This window comes from Oryctolagus cuniculus, chromosome 20, assembly GCF_051225735.1.
Source record: "Oryctolagus cuniculus isolate XC-2025 breed Fujian yellow rabbit chromosome 20, ASM5122573v1, whole genome shotgun sequence".
NCBI lineage: Eukaryota > Metazoa > Chordata > Mammalia > Lagomorpha > Leporidae > Oryctolagus > Oryctolagus cuniculus.
The window spans coordinates 53,979,532-53,992,145 of NC_142886.1; the positions used below are offsets into that span (position 1 = coordinate 53,979,532).

Consider the following 12,614-nt stretch of genomic DNA (forward strand, 5'->3'; position numbering starts at 1 on the left):
TCGCTGGAGATTGTGAATCGGCCCTGCTACCACTACCAGGATAAATATATGCGATCCACTCCGGGACTTTCCCTGCAGCCTGGTGGACCCAGCTCATGCTGTAGCTACTGAGGTCAAACCCAGAGGCTTTGCAGGAGAGTTTCAGGGATCCCCCAGGCTGGACCAGGCTTCCCCCAGACTCCTCCAGCTGCTCCTGACACTGGACACCTGCAAACACAGACGTCCTGGTCAGCACACTGTCACTCACCCTCTCTGTGTCTCCCACTCATGTCCTCTCCCTGACTCAGTACCCTGCGTTCTCCATCGTTACCTTTGAGCACAGCGACCAGGAGAAGCCAGCACAGCCCAGTCTCCATGGTGAGCATCTGTCTGCGCTCACTGAGTGGACACCTGGGAGTCCTGGGGCTGGAGCTCCTGTGCCAGAGCTGCAGGGTGAGGGCTGGGCAGGTTTTCATGGGCAGAGGGAGGCCCTATCTGCATGTGCTTCTGCTATATAGCAGTCATGGGGTCCGACGCCTCAGACAGGACAGGGCCCAGGGCAGACGTGGGTGTCTGGCATCTTAAGTAGCTGATTAATTCCATGGGACGTGAAGTTTGTTGTGAGAGTATGGGCAGAAAAGCATTTCGTTCACCTTTTTAAAAATTTATATATATATATATATATATATATATATATAAATGGCAGTTATATAGAGTTATAGACTGTGAGAGAGACACAGAGAGAAAGGTCTTCCTTCCATTGGTTCCCTCCCCAAATGGCAGCTACAGCCAGAGCTGTTCTGATCCAAAGAGAGGAGCCAAGTGCTTCTTCCTGGTCTCCCATGTGGGTGCAGGGGCCTAAGCACTTGGGCCATCCCCCACTGCCCTCCTGGGCCATAGCAGAGAGCTGGACTGGAAGAGGAGCAACTGGGACTAGAACTTAGCACCCGTATGGGATGCCGGCACCTCAGGCAGAGGATTAGCCAAGTGAGCCCTGGCTCGAGCCCTTAATTGATATTTTGAACATTTATTTATTTATTTGAAAGTCAAAGTTACACACACAGAGAGAACTAGAGGCAGAGAGAGAGAGAGACAGAGAGAGAGAGAGAGAGAGAGAGAGAGCGCAATCGTCTATCCTCTGGTTCACCTTCCAATTAGTCGCAACAGCTAGAGCTTAGCGGCTTGGAAGCCAGGAGCCAGGATCTTCTTCCAGATCCCCATGCGGGTACAAGGAACCAAGGACTTGGGCTGTCTTCTACTGCTTTCCCTGGCTGTAGCAGTGAGCTGGAATGGAAGTAGAGCAGCTGGGACTTGAACCGGTGCACATGTGGGATGCCAGTATTTCAGATTTGGTCTGTAACATACTATGCCCCAGCACTGGCCCCACGTTTACTTTTTCAAATGGAGGAAGGAGGGCCTGAGGTGGAGAGGCTGGTTCTTGAGCCATCACTCCAACACAGGGTGTGGGCTCCCAACAAGGGCTCAGCTCACTGCACAACAGTGCCTGCCCCTGTGTTGTGTCTGCACAAGCACAGAAATGTGATATTGGCATGAATGATACCTCCCTTGAACATGTGCACAGTTACTGAAGGAATCACAGACAGGCTGTGCTGTGTCCAGGGGCTCTAGTCTGGTAGGAGTCACCTCCACACTCTATACCTCTTTTCCTCACACAGGACTTTCCACTCCACCTAACAGCCATCATCAGTTGTGGTTGTCCAGTTTTCCTAATGATTTTGTTAATGTGCTATGAAAGGTTGAAATAGTGAGTTTTTCATGTATACTATGTTAAATTGTGACTGGGTAGGATTTATTAAGAGCAATCTTTGAAGATACTGGCCCATGAATGTGTTTCTTCCAAATTTGAAGTCGAATGTCTTTGAAATAACTTTTTTTTTTTCAAAAAAAGCAATTCATGGCTTTTTAGATTTTCATGTGTGTTTTAAGAATTGAGTACACATCAAAACACCTGTGTGCTGGATATTAACACCAATGAAATATCAGTTATGGACCAAAAAGTGCCAGTCCGTGAACTCCCACCCCAAAAGTTCATCAATCTCATACTTTAGCTGGTGTGTGGCACATTGGGTGAAAGCCCTGGCCTGAAGCGCCGGCATCTCAAATGAGCGCCGGTCTAGTCCTGGCTGCTCCTCTTCCCATCCAGCTCTCTGCTATGGCCTGGGAAGCAGTAGAAGATGACCCAAGTCTTTGGGCCCCTGCACTTACGTGGGAGACCCCAAGAAGCTCCTGGCCCTTGCCTTCGGATTGGAACATTTTCGGCCATTGTGGCCAACTGGGGAGTGAACCAGCGGATGGAAGGCCTCTCTCTGTGTGTCTGTACCTCTCTCTGTAACTCTGTCATTTAAATAAATAAAGTCAATAAAATAAATCTTTTTTTAAAAAATGCCAAATCCTGCTGTTGCTTACAGGGAATACGAAGTCTGAGGGATGTGTCCAAGCGATCTGAGGGCACCATGTCTAGACATTTGCAGTCCCATCTCCAACTACAGTGACCTCATTCACAACAGTTAGTTCATGAACATGGAACACTTTTGCTGGATTCTGTTTTTGACAGAGAGATGCACAGGGGACCAGGTTTCACGCAGGTGCATCTTAGTGTGGTGTTACATGTGCCAGTGTCTGTCTGTCTGTTCTTCACACTTTCTCTGCTGGGTAATTTGCTTCTATGGGCAATGCTGTTGAGTTGTGATAGATACAGAGGAAGCCCCACATGTTGAAACTGTGTGGTGAGTGTGACTCACCTGTGCCTCTCTCACTCCTCATCACAACTACGCCAAGAACAAATATCACATTCCACGGTGCTGTCCACTGCCCCTGTGTCACCCTGCCCTGACCCACCTCCTCCAGTCACATAGAGGCCTGAGCCCCTTTGGGCTCCTTCACAACAGATTTCATCCAGTCAGCGCTGAGCATCATGTAGGTTTCCAGGGGCAGAAGTTGAAGGCCCTGAGTTTGCAGATCCTGTAGGGCACAGGTGAATGAGGGTTTCTTAGTTTTTAACCAAAATATCTGAAAATCTGATAATACTAAAATTGAAACAAATTAGAGTAAGTGTATTATATTTGGAAAATGTGCAGCACATTAATCTTAACTCTGTTATCAAATTTCATGGATATAAGGTAAATAATAAAATGAAAGTTGCATTGTTTAAGATATGCACCTCCCCCAAGGGAGTGCAAGGGTCTCACATGTGACTCTGGCACCCAATACCAGATTCCTGTTCCTGCAGCCCCAGGAACCACAAATGTATGGGAGGGTCTCTCTAAGGGTCGTATTCCCTTCATTGCAGGCAGCAACCCTCATGGTATTTTCCCCTCCCTAAAGCCCCTCTCAATGGGATCACTGGGTGGTGAGGTCCCCACATGCATGATGGGAGGCTCCGTGCATCAAGTATGGAGGGTAAGTTCCACCTAACATGCAGCCTTCAGCTGCTTAGTTGGAGAGACCACACACGCATACCAAGCAGTGCTGGCTCTGCTCACGGCTCTGCAGGAACAGTATCCTCAGCCTGAATGCCCCAGACCCTGCTCCTCTGTGTCCACTGAGTAGGAAAGTGATTCACCTGCAGGAGGAAACCATCATGACCCATGTCCTGGTGAAATCCTGTAGAAAATGTTCGCAAGCAGAGTCCACCCCAGACACTGTGGCAGCACTGATCCCCCAAGACACAGAAATCTGCATCTTCAGGGGATGCCTCCATCCCCAAAGCTGAGGACTGGGGAGGAGAAGCATGGCATGTGGGGAAGTGACAGTCAGGACAGGGTCCAGCAGCAGGAGGGAGAGGACCTGGTGGAGGGGTGGGATCTTCCTCTGCAGGAAGGTAAGGACAGGTGGAAGGGCTACACAGCTGGGGCCCCACTGCCTGCATCAGTGCTGAGCATGGCCCCAACATAACAGCACTGGCAGGGGTTTGCAGTCTGGATGTTTACATGAAAAGCTTGGAATAACCAGGATCTGACATCAGATGCAAAGTCCATTGTACAACTACTAGAAGGAAATATAGGGCAGAATCTCCCTGATAGTGGTCTGTCCATGATTTCCCTTTTAGATCTCCAGAGTTCAGGCAACGTAAGAAAACCTTTTCAGATGATGCTGCATAAACTACAGAGCTTCTCTACTGCAAGTGGACCAATGAGAAGTGAGCAGCCTACACACACATGGAAGTAACTATTTTCATACAGAATGTATGATCAGTAGCCTGTATCCCAAAGGAACAAAAGGACTGTCTGCATGAGCTGTGTTTAAAACTGGCCCTGAGTCTTCTAAAGTCTCAAAATACCTGTTTTACTGGCTTCATCCTGAACAACAGGTTCTGAATCATCAGGCCTACAATGCTTGTGGAAGGAAACCTCCCTCCTCTGCCTGTGGCAGAGTGTGTCCTCAAAGGTGTGTGTGTTTTGGAGTGATTCCAGGGTGACCGTGGGCGAAGTAAGGAAGCTCTGCGAGTGAGGCCTAGTGGGATTTGTTCATTTCTGGGGAATCTGCTATGGAGGAGATCACAGTAGATCTCTTGGGTCCTCAGGTTCTGCATACAGCACAGTGCTGCAAGAGTCAGCCCTGGTCTCGTCTGACGTCCTGTGTGGGGATGGGGTCCCTCCCATCCCTGTTCCCAATATTAGGATGCCTGAACTGTATGATGTTCACAATATTAGGATGCCTGATGGCACAACATTCTCACTGTCTGATCCTGGACTTCAGCCTCTACAGCTGTGAGCTCCACACACCTCCCATCTGGGGTACTACATTATGGAACCAACGTGGGAAAAAAAACCAGGTGCATAGCGACATACTAGCCACTCATCTGTTCCCACCTGAAACAGAGACTCTCCTTTGTCTCCAGATTTGGACAGAACCACTCAGAATTAGTCATTTCTACATCAGCTGAGAGAATTGCTTCAGTTTCTGTAAAAATACTACATGAGAGAACAATTGCATTTTTGCAGGAGACATTTTGTAAACACATGGGTTTGATACAGTTATCCTGGTGAAGAGCAGAAAATTTGTCCATTCCTGATGATGATAAAGTTGAGAGTTGAAGGACAATTTTTGCTTCCACAGAAGGAGGAGCATGGCTGAGAACAGGTGCGGGCAGTCATTGGAGGAAGGAGTCGGGGTCTCTGGACACACAGTCTCTGGGGCAGGCCCTTCAAGATGCAGCGGGGATGCAGCTCCAGGGTTGAATCATTGGTGGACTCACAGGGACACAGTCCAGAACCACCTGGACTCTAGTGCAGACGTCACTGGGCTTTCCCACCTGCTGGTCTCCCTGAGATGGAGACAAGGCCAGCAGAGTGTGGGGAACAAGACCTCTCCACACCCAGTGTTTTCCATGAGTCTGACCCCTTGCACTACCAACGGCCACCTCTGCTTGCAAATGAGAGCAGGTCCGGGGATCCCAGGAGACGTGAGTGAGGAAGTGCAAGCAGGATTTCTAGGAGCCACAGCCTGAGCCACCCCTGAGCTGCAGGTTAATCCCTGACCTGGGGTTTGGACCACGTGGACCTCAACCTGTGAGTTTAGGGTGAAGAAGTGAAAGGGAGACGAGGGCACAGCTGTAGAGTATGCACACGGGAGCCCCAGGACCAGGACCACGGGGTCATCTCACCCCTCAGGGCCCAGCTGTGCAGGAGGGGAGGGCATGGATGTGAAACACTGCAGCATTCATAGCCCCTGACCGGCTCTACACTGCCCCTGGGCTCTCAGCAGGGTCCCAGATGACTTCATCAGAGAATTCCACAAAGAGCTCTTCCGTGACTCGGGCTGCAAAAGACTCCCCGGGTGCCCAGAGCTCCCTCAGGTCTCAGATGCTGGGGACCCCAGAGATGTCATTCATTCCTCCAAAACGACTCCATTTTCTTCATGTGACGTCTTCCCGTGATACCAAAACTTCTGCTCAGTGATCGGTGTTAGGGACAGAATCATCCATGCAGAATTGGAACATAAGAAATAGTTACAGGACCACAAACCCCAATTTCCTCAGGAGGACCAGGGATTCACCTCCCACTGCATCTGGGAATGGGTCTGAGTCTGCTCAGTGCGTCTTGTGCGCCCCCTGGTGGCGGTGCGCGCCCCTGCAGGGAGGTTTGTGTCTGGGCTCAGCCTGAGGGCCCTCACTGTGTCTCTTGCACAGTAATAGAGGGACGTGTCCGCGGCTGTCAGACTGCTCATTTGCAGATCCAGCGTGCTCTTGACGTTGTTTCTGGAGACGGTGAATCGGCCATTTACCCTGCTCGCATACCATGTGCTACCACCATTAGGATTATTTTCTCCATTCCACTCCAGCCCCTTCCCTGGAGCCTGGCGGACCCAGCACATTGCATAGCTACTGAGGTCGAACCCAGAGGCTTTGCAGAAGAGTTTCAGGGATCCCCCAGGCTGGACCAGGCCTCCCCGGGACTGCATCAGCTGCTCCTGACACTGGACACCTGCAAACACAGACGTCCTGGTCAGCACACTGTCACTCACACTCTCTGTGTTTCTCACTCACGTCCTCTCCCAGACTCAGTACCCCGCGTTCCCCATCATTACCTTTGAACACAGCGACCAGGAGAAGCCAGCGCAGCCCAGTCTCCATGGTGAGATTCTGTGTTGAGTGCGCTCACTGAGTGTACACCTGGGAGTCCTGGGGCTGGAGCTCCTGTGCCAGAGCTGCAGGGTGAGGGCTGGGCTGGTTTTCACGGGCAGAGGGAGGCCCTATTTGCATGTGCTGCTGCTATTTAACCAGTCATGGGGTCAGATGCCTCACACAGGACAGGGCCCAGGGCAGAAGTGGGTGTCCTGGGAGAATAGTATGATATCTATATTTGGATTCAGATCAAGTGAAATTTTACATTAACTGTGGAAGGTAATTACCTTCCTTCATTTTAATATGTGTGTACATTTAATATCCAGTGTTAGCAATATCATGTCATTCATTTTTCAAATAACCATTAGATCATTATTAACTATTTGAATGACATTGGAACAGTGACAGAGAGAGAAGGTGGGAGAGAAACCGAAATGTATAGATGGACAGAAAGATGACAATGGTAAATTTCTGCCTTTGTGTTGACAGCCCCAAACATCCCAAGTGCCTACAACATCTAGGACTTAGCCTTTCTAAAACCTGGAGCCCAAAACTGTGTCTGTGTTTCCCATGTCCGTGGTAGGGGCTCATTTGCTCTTAGCGTCATCTAGTTTCCCATGATGCATTATCAGGAAAAAAGTGTGGGAAGCCGTGTGGCTGGGCCCAGTCAGTTCTCTCGTGGGAACATGGGTGACCCTAGTTTTCTGTGACCAGAGAGGCACGTCGAGAGATCTACTGCACAGCATGGGGACAACAGTTATGAAGCTTTATTGTGTTCTTTCCAGTTCCTGCAGGTGTAGGCATTTGTCATTCGATCACAAAAGAATGGTAGTGTTGCTAGGGAAGGACTTGTGGGTTCATCTGACTCTAGAATTCCTGATGAAATGAATCCACATCAACACCTTTCCTTATACCTCACATAGGGATTCAGGTACTATTTGTCAATTTAACATTTATGAAATCTATTTTGAAGGGACAATTCTCTGTTGATTTATCTTGCATCTGCCTGTGGTTTTATTCTAAGAAGAAAATTATGTGGTGTTTCAATCATTCCTGGTACTAATACAGTCACAAGGGCTGTGAGTTCATCGACACGTGAGAGTTTATCTGTCATGTCCGGCTGGCACAACTGCCCCACCACTGCCCTCTGAAATTCCTCCCCTCCCATGTGTGAAGCTGAGTCATTTTAGAAGAGCCCCTGTCTTCACTCAGATCAAGTCCATGGAAACCTCTCTCTGTGCTGTATAGTTACCCCCCAATCTCCCTGTGTCCAACTGGTTTCACAAGACGTTAGTTCATGGACCTACCAAGGCCCACCTGCCAACTCCTTGAAAACACAGTCATCAGAGACCCCCAGTCCTGCTGCCCAGAACAGGACCTCCCTCTTCTCACCATGGTGCAGTCCTGCCATTTGTCACCCAGGGGACCCAGTGTCTTATAAAACTGACAGCCCATCAGCACCTGGTGGGAGACTCTGTCGTGGTGTTTACACAAATGGAATATGTTTCTATCAGTTATAATTTGAGTGAATTCTCTTGTTGGGGCAATTTCTTGTGACTGTAGATATCTGACAAATTAAATTTCACATTTTCTAGTACTGTAGATATGAGGTGTTCTCACAGAACAATGGAATTCACTGTGTCAGATGGTGGATTGTGTCAATGAATTCTCTAGGTGAATGCATGAAAACTGTCCCCAGCTAAATAGAAACACTTTCTGTTTGTCAATCTTCTCTCAGAAAAGGCAGAGATATGTCAACTGTTTTAATTTAGTAGGAATTTTTGTGTCTCTGGATTTAGATGGGAGTCACTCAGAACACACATTGCTGCATGAGGTGAGTGACTGCCTGCAGTTTCTGTAAGAACTGTTCATGGCAGATCAATTGCAGTTTAGCAGAAAATATCCTGTAAAACACAGGGGATCGCTGCACTGGGCATTTCTGGCTGCAGGAACTTGGTTTCCCCTTGAGGAGTATGAACTTGACAGAAGAGGAGTTATTTTCTCTCTTGGAAAGGACAAAGTACTGATGAGGACAGCCAGGGGGAGCCAGGGAGGGAGGAGTGGGGACTCTGGACAGATGGTCCAGGGCTGGCTTATCACGCAGCACTGATTCAGCTCACCAGATGGGTCAGCGTGTGGCAGCCCCTGGCACCCAGATCCCAGGGATGGCAACTCTGGCCCCAGAGTCAGGGCTCTGGACTGTCTCCCACTGCTCACCCTGAAACACCGCAGTGTAGGGGATTCCACCACACTGGAGCAGAAACAGAACCTGTAAGTCCACACCACACACTTTCCCAATAGATTATTCCTTGAATACAAATGTCCACCTGTGCTTCCCATGAGTTCATGCAATGAGGTCATCTGAAATGTTTCAGGAAACTGAGTGCGGAATTTCATGGTGCTGGGAAAACTTGAGTGCACCTAAAATAATTCATCATGCTGTCATCTCACACCAGTATCCCAAAAAGAGTGAACAGGATGAAACTCTTAAAGGCAAGACCCGAACCTGTAAAGTTCTAGAGGAAAACACAGGACAAAAGCAAGTTCCCATTGGTTTGGGCAATGATAGTTTGATAATCTCCGAAGTACAGGCAACCAAGATACATAGACAAAGGATAATGGATCCAACAACAGATTCTGAGTAACAAAGAGAAAGATTGAAGAACAAGGATATGATCACCGATGGGGAGAAAGTATTTTCAGATCATAGCCGAGGGGGCCGACTTGTGGCATGCATCACTCAGGAGCATGGGTTCAGATTCTGCTTGCTCTACTTCAAATCCAGCTCCCTGCTGGGATCCAGAGCTGGGAACTCTGTCAACGATGACTCAAGTGTGTGCCCTCTTCAAGCCATGTGGGAAACTGGAGAAAGTTCCAGGCTCTTGGCATTAGGCTTGCCCAACCTCACCTTTGCTGCCATATAGGAAGTGAACCAGTGGATGGAAGATTCTCTCTCCATCTGTTGGTCTCTTCCTCTCTTGCTATAACACTGACTTTCAAATAAAAAATAGGTTTTTTTAAACATTGAAAGATTAGTTGTACATATGATTAGGAGCCTGTTTGCTAATGTTGAATGATCTCAAGCAACTGAATCCCAAGGGGAGAAATCAGTTGTTTAAATGCAGTGATGATAAGGTGATGACAGGAGCAGCACTGGAGTGAGCCTGTGGGATTCCTGCCTCCCGTGTCAGGATGCTTAGTGCTGTGTCCTAGTTTGGTTCCAGTGTCAGATTCCTGCCTAAGCCCCTCTGGGAAGCCGTGGGTGATGTTCCAAGTACTCCCACGTGGAGCCCTGGACAGAATTCCAAGCACCAGGCTGTTGCCTCACCCAGCTGAAGCTTTTGTAGCCATCGGGGAAGTGACCCAGTAGTTGGAAGATCACTGTCAGTCTCAGTCTCTTTTTGTTTATGGAAAATATGTATATACAAATTTTAAAATAAATGAAATAGTATCTTCAAATTTTCAAAGTGCATATGTAAAGGCAAACATCATGCATTTCCATGTTAGAAGCACAGTGAGACATGCCATTCCTCCTGTTAGAATTAGTATTATCAGAGATATCAGACCTACAAGCCTCATGAAGGAGTAGAGAGAGAGATGTCAACCTTGGTCCAAGGCTGGAGCCAGGTAAATAGGAAAAAACATTATGGAAAAGCATGAAAAACTGGGAAATAGAATTATCACAAGATCTTCAAACGGCATTGCCTATTAGAAGGAATATGAAATCCCAGGGAGGGGTCCACCAATCCGCAGTCACTGTGGCAAACACCTCTGCAGTTCCACGTTGAGTTAATGCAGGGTCATTCACAAGAGTTCACACAATAATCCAGTGAAATTTTCATTGAATAAGGAAATCAATAATTGAGGAAATGGACAAAGTTGTATTTTAACAAGAAGTTTATATGGCAGTAAAGTGGAGGGAATTTTGTATTTTGGACAACTTGGATCATCCTGGAGAATAATGTCCAAGGATAATAGGTCAGGATAAGTATACTCTGCTCACCATCCTTACAAGAAGACAAATAATACGTGATGCTAGTTACTTGGGATCAAAAGGATGAACTCACAGAGGCAGGATACAGTTGTGAAGACCAAAGTCTGAGTGAGGGAGGAACAGAGGAGACGCTGGAGCAAGGTTAGAGTTTCAGTCTGTAAGATCCACACTTTGAATGATCTGTATAGCATGGTGACAGCAGTTAAGAGAATATTGTGTCCACAGAATTCCAAGCAGGAGAAAAATGATACTATACCTGGAAACAAGTGGGATTGTGATGAGCATGTCAATAAGAATGACTTCATAATTCCATTAATACATATTCATTTTTTTCAACAGATATCATTGTACCTCTTATGTCCATAATCAAATATTATTTATCAAACATTTATGAAAATCAAAAGAGAAAAATGTCCAAATATGAAGATTCAGATCTCTGAATACTGGTGTTGTGTTTGCCAATGTTTTATGGAGATGATAAATAAAGGCAGTGCACTCAAGGCTTGGCAGCTGGAACCCAGGAGCATGGAACTGCATCAGTGTTCCCACCTTGGAGATGGGGCCTCATAACAGATCCATCATCTACTGTCTCCCAGGTTTATTATTCATTACAAGTGTGGGAAATTTTGTAAATTGATTCAGTGCAGCAATTTGATATGAAGCCTGGGTGTCTCTACTACTCTAAAATTGAGGAAAAACTACAATGGGTTATTGATGACATCAGCATAGCTACTGGGTGAAGAGCAGGGACTCTGGACACATGGTCGCTGGGACTGGCTCTTCCTGCAGCTGTGATCCAGCCTCAGGACACTGGTCATCATACTGGATCCACAGGCACAGCTCCCTGTGATGTGGACTCCAGCCCCAGAGTGCAAAACCACTGTGTGTCCCACTTTCTGCTCTGCTGAACCACAGCAGGTACAGGGGGTCCCCAACATTGGAGCAGGACCAGATCAGCTGGAAGTGCACACTCAATACTTTCCATTCAGTGATGACCTTGACTGCTGATGTCCAGTGCATTTCCCCTCTGCGTTCATGCAGGGAGGGTCCCAGGACCTAGAGGATGAGGAAGTCCCTGTAGGCTTCCCAGGTGCCTGCAGAAGCCCAGCCTGAGACGCAGCTGAGCTGCAAGTACATTCCTGAGTGCTGTGACGTTCACACAGGGACCACAGACTGTTCATGTTAAAGGGAAATAGAAATCGAGCATAAAGTCTATCGAAAGTGAGTGTGGATCACCCACATGTAGCGTCAAAGGTTGGTTCAGTTCCGCACACTTGTTCCTTTTGACAGGCAAGAGATACTTAAATAGCTGATTTATAAAGACCAAGAACCCTGCCTCAGCTGTCCTGGTTGAAAGGGAAAACTAAAATTGTCCTAAACTCGGCAGTTTCCTGAGAGCGTTGTCCTGACTGAGATGGACAACACTCACGTTGTACCCAGATAGACCCACATCTCTCAACCTGGAGAACACTGAACCTGAATTGGTTCATATAGGACTTCTCCTGTCAATTCAAACTTCTCTATGTCAGGAATTCAGTAGCAGGGACAGAATCATAAAAGAAGAATTCTTCCCTCAAAACTGTTACAGGAGAGGAAACCCCATCCCTACAGGAAACCAGGGCTTCATCTCCCTCTGCTCCTGTGCAGGACCAGAATCTGCGCTCAGTGAGTCTTGTGCACTCCCTGGTGGAGCCGTGCGTCCCTGCAGGGAGGTTTGTGTCTGGGCTCAGCCTGAGGCCCCTTGCTGTGTCTCTGGCACAGAATTAGGTGGCCTTGTCCGAGGCTGTCAGACCGGTCATTTTCAGATCCACCGTGCTCGAGGTTTTGAAGATGATGATTCGACCATTCACCCAGCTCGCATAGTATGCTCTACCACCAGTATAAATGATTCCGATGTATTCCAGCCCCTCCCCTGGAGCCTGGCGGACCCAGATCATTTCATAGCTACTGAGGGAGAATCCAGAGACTATGCATGTGAGTCAGGGATCCCCAGGCAGGACTTGGCCTGCCCAGGATTCCTCCAGCTGTTCCTGACACTGGAACCTGCAAACACAG

The 12,614-nt window shown here is 48.0% G+C and overlaps 1 pseudogene; it reads right to left on the bottom strand.

Annotated features, from left to right (window-relative positions):
• Positions 1-2,847: 2,847 nt before the first annotated feature.
• LOC149120224 (immunoglobulin heavy variable 3-23 pseudogene) lies at positions 2,848-6,628 on the bottom strand (annotated as a pseudogene).
• Positions 6,629-12,614: the final 5,986 nt, after the last annotated feature.